Below are 5071 nucleotides of genomic sequence, written 5' to 3' on the forward strand. Positions count from 1 at the left end.
CCTTACATTGACATCCCGGGCAGGGCATCAATCTTTGCCCGTTGAATCCAGGGCGCATGGCTCCTCCAGCGGCTGCGGTTGTAGGACAGGATGTGTTATTTCTCATCAAACCCCTGACATTGAGTTGACATGCTTTTAAAGCCTCCTGAATAATACAGCAAGCAGCCTCGCTGGTGCAACCCCGCATCAATTAATGAAAACCATTGAAATCTTTATGCATCCTGCAGCTGTTTGCAGACTCAAAATTCCAAATAGATAAATTGCAATCGCTCAAATACACGCGTGCATTGTGTTAGAAGCCCGTGTTCTGGAGCTCTCTTCAGTCCGGAGGCCGCTGAATGAGGTGGCGGCGGATGTGTTGTCCTGAGGCCACGGCTTCTGCCTCATCGGTTAACATCTTCAACCAGCAGTAAAGTGTTTTTTAGTGTTCTCACTATAAATACCCAACGTAGATCTGATCACAGTGCACACAGGGCATGCACAAATGACACAGTCTGAAGGCGCACTCGAGCTGCATTTTTATCCACCCAGCTGAACAAAGTGTCGTCTCAGTTTTAGTAATAGTGCCTCATGATTCATCAGGATGATGGCTGTTTAATCCTGTTAGATTCACAGGAGAACACAGCATTAATCAATTCATATAAGATCCTGATGGTACTTTAAATCATTTAGATAAATAGTTCTGTGTCTTGTGCATGAATGACACAGATAGCAGAGATGCACTTCTTGTCCTGGTGTTTTCCTCATTACCTTCACCAAGGAGGTTATCTTCCTGATGCTAGTTAGTTAGTTAGTTGCTAACTGATGGATGGATGAATCAAAATCTGAAGATGGGTCTTGGTCTAACTTAGATCCCATAAATTCTGAGAGCGAGCCGGATAGCAGTCTTGATACAAAAATAAATCAGGATTTTCCCATTTACTCATAATGGAGGCTTTAAAAATAAATAAAAAATCACATCTTGTAAAATCTGCATTCAATTCACTCACCAAACATCCCAGTCATAACGGGGTCCGATATGAACCATCAAGAAACATGCCTTCTGGATCTGATCCAGAATGAGGTCAGGAAAAAAATATTACATTTTAACATTAAAACCCACTTATGGATTAAAAATCAGTTAAAAATACATCAACTCTGATTCACTTTGACTTTTCATGGTTGGTGTATAAAGATACCGAGAACAATCTAGAACCTTTTGGTGCTGATCCAGTGTTTTTCTAGTTTATTAGTCTGCTCCATCAATCCACCTCCCATCTAGCATGAATCAGAATGTACTTACACACATCTCTAGGCCAACTCCTCACACATGGAGGCAGAGCGGCCCTCCTCCTCCTCCTCCTCCTCCTCAGTTGTTAATGTGTTGGAGGATTTGACTGAAGGTAGGATATCTACCATACACGGAGCCTTGTACATCAAACAGTGTCTTGCGGCACACCTATGAATTATTAAGGTGCTTAATACAAACCCCATCTAACACCTTCAGTTAAACAAGCTTAACAAAAACACAAACAAATGTCATTACCTTTGTGGGCATTAGACGAGCTGCATAACAATGACTTAAAAAGTAATAAGCTGAGGTTTGTTAAATGTCTCTGGTGTCAAACGCTGCAGGAATCCCCATGTGTGTTTACCGATGTGAAGAAATGTGATGTTGGGAGAGCTTCATCGCTTTTTGTTGTTTACTCTTTCTCTCATTTTACATCGCAGCATTTTAAACACAATTAATATGACACATTTAGAGAATCCGTTAGCATTCAATAATGTGTTTCACGCAAAGCATTTTTGTCAGCTGTCTGATGGTGAAGTTTCGAGATGACTCAGCTGTTGTCATCAGCCTTTGAAACATCGTTTCTTCCAACTCCAGGTTGTGGAAAAGGAGCTGCTGATTCTGGAAAAGACTCTGTCTAATTAAACATTCAGAGATTGGAGATACCTTAGTGCCATGTTTGATCAGTTTCTCTCCAAATCGTTTGTGTCGATCAACCCAGAAGACATGTCCACGTAGCTCTTTAGCCGCTCCCTGCTGCAGATCATTGCTCCGTTCAGGAGGACCATCAGCTGTGAGAGTGATAAAAGCACGGCAGAAGGCAGGACGCTTCTGGAATCGCTGAATGCAGTCTGAGTAAGCACTGCCTTCTGCTGCCATCTGCACGGAGACCTTCAGACTGTCCCTATATTTATCTTACAAAAAGTGAAATCATTCTGAGGATGTGATCACTGGTTATGCTTTTATGTTTCTGTACTGCCATTGCCATGGATGGAGGCATTAAAGGGGACATATTATGGGAAAAAAAATGTTTCTATATTAATATTTTGGTGGTTTTGGGTCATTACGAACCCAAAAACGGTGAAATTAAGTCATCCGGTCAATCCTGCGTAGGGGGGGGGGGGGGGGGACGTTCACAAGATGTGTGTGCACTCTCCCCTTGTCTGCACTCCGTAAGTTCTACCTGCGGCTCCTGTATGAGTCACAGAAGAAGAACAAAGTGGATAAAGTTTATTTTTGGTGGTAATGTTAGAATGTTGTCAAAATGTTTTACTGTGTGCTAAATCACACCGGTTACCATGGTAGCTTGCAGCTGCCCGCTATGAATTTAGTTTCATTTTCAGAGGCATTTCTGACAGAGCGGTTTGAGACAGAAATGAGGGACGCTGTCCTGCAGCATCTGTTTGAGACAGAAATGAGGGACGCTGTCCTGCAGCATCTGTTTGAGACAGAAATGAGGGACGCTGTCCTGCAGCATCTGTTTGAGACAGAAATGAGGGACGCTGTCCTGCAGCATCTGTTCGAGACAGAAATGAGGGACGCTGTCCTGCAGCATCTGTTCGAGACAGAAAAGAGGGACGCTGTCCTGCAGCATCTGTTTGAGACAGAAATGAGGGACGCTGTCCTGCAGCATCTGTTCGAGACAGAAATGAGGGACGCTGTCCTGCAGCATCTGTTTGAGACAGAAATGAGGGACGCTGTCCTGCAGCAACTGTTTGAGACAGAAATGAGGGACGCTGTCCTGCAGCATCTGTTTGATACAGAAATGAGGGACACTGTCCTGCAGCATCTGTTTGAGACAGAAATGAGGGACGCTGTCCTGCAGCAACTGTTTGAGACAGAAATGAGGGACGCTGTCCTGCAGCATCTGTTTGATACAGAAATGAGGGACGCTGTCCTGCAGCAACTGTTTGCTATTTTGACCAAAGACTGTCACAGATATTTTATATACCGGTAAGTGTCTGGGAACTGCGCTAACTTGTGGAAAAAGTGTAGAATATGTGACCTTTAAAGATTTTCTGGGGTCTGGCAGTCCTTCCACATCACAATGAGTCTTAGGAATACTTTGATGAAATGTCTTTAAACAACAACATGCTTTTTAGCCATTATTTAAGAAATAAAAATATGTCATAATGTCCTGCAGAAACTTCCTGTCATTATTAATCACCAAACGTGTGACGTGCAGACCCTGAAGGGTGAGCACGTTTCACACTCACGTACTGGACTCCATCCACTCCAGAATCAGGGATGTATATTAAAGAGGCGTTACCTGAACTGGAGACTGTCCCGGCTGGCCGGCGGGAGGCAGATTACACCCTGGATGGGTCACCGGTTTAACACAGGACAACACTAACCCATCGCACCATCATGGTTTCTATATCCTATGATGAGGAGATAACATGTCCTCCTGTCTTTAATGCATAATGGACGTACAGCAGCGCAGGTCAGCATGATGAAGAACCACAGACTGACGCCCCAGGCCGCTCAGCTTCATCAGCTCTGTGTGTTTCTGAAAAAGGAGGGCAAGTAATATTTTATGTATTTTGAAATCGGCTCCGCTTCATCACTAATGCCGACTTCAGAAGTCTTTGTCCCGTAAACGTGAGACAGCGGTTTCAAAGAAACATCAAGGCTGATCGCTTCTTCTGCTGAGCTGTTAGTTACCGATTCAAACGAATTATTCTTCCTCAGCACATGAAACAATATTAGATTGTGCTCGGGGTCCACAATGATGGGACAAGGACTTGTCCATTATCCACGTTACTAGGAACATTATTCCCTGAGTTGACAGAACAACCAAAGGGTGCTGCTGTGTGTGAGTAAATAGAGCCCGTTGTGATGAGGCAGAGTGACAAGGCCCAGATGAAGCCAGAGAACGTCCATGATTTATTCAGCGATGGAAGGAACCCGTCCTGGTGTTTTATTGATGATCCTGTTAAAGAGCTCGTGTGAATTAAATGAGTGATTGAAAATGGATGTTCCAACCTAGATTCTTACGAATCCACTGCAGCCAGAGACACGCACACACATTCCATGTTAACGCATGTGATCTGGAGTTATAGGAAATACAATTGAATTGATTTGTGGCCCTGTGATGAGCTGGCGGCTTGTCCAGGGTGTGCCCCGCCTCCCCGCCGTTAACTGCTGGGACCGTGACCCGGTAGCAGACCTTTGATTATTTGTCTTAAGCACAAATCTAAATTAGAGTGCTGAAATGGTTTCTCTCAGAGGCAGGCATTTGTTTCCTCTCTTTTCACTTTGGGTAGAGGTTGTGTGTGTGTGTGTGTGTGTGTGCGCGCTGGTGAATGGGTGTGGCTGAGTGATTGCCAGATGATCACCTGAACCTGCCTGTGATTCCGTTTGCTTGGTATGGACAGACAGAGGGGGCGCTATTTCTGTTGACCACAAAGGCTGTTTATCATCCTAGTCTCGTCCATTCGTCGTTCAACTGCACAGAAAGCATGTTTTTTATGTTGAAAGTGTAAAATAAACACCCACGACCGCAGTAACGCCTTCATGATTTCATCTGTAAGGACACGGCGCGTCAGACGGAGCCCTGCTTTGTCCTCTCAGTGTCTAAGTTGGCCTGATAGCCAACAGAAAGGCTACAAGCCCTGCTCCTTCGCTGGATTTGCACCACTTTGGACCATTTTTAATTACTTTGAATGGAAACCGTGAGTAAATCTGGATGAAAGGACAGCACAACCCATGGACTGTGACGTTTATGTTGGTGGTCTGGACTCAGTCGATGCTTGTTATTGTCGCATGTTGGATGCACATGGATGCTGCAGCTCTTATTTT

Source organism: Brachionichthys hirsutus, chromosome 5 (genome assembly GCF_040956055.1).
Source record: "Brachionichthys hirsutus isolate HB-005 chromosome 5, CSIRO-AGI_Bhir_v1, whole genome shotgun sequence".
NCBI classification, from domain to species: domain Eukaryota; kingdom Metazoa; phylum Chordata; class Actinopteri; order Lophiiformes; family Brachionichthyidae; genus Brachionichthys; species Brachionichthys hirsutus.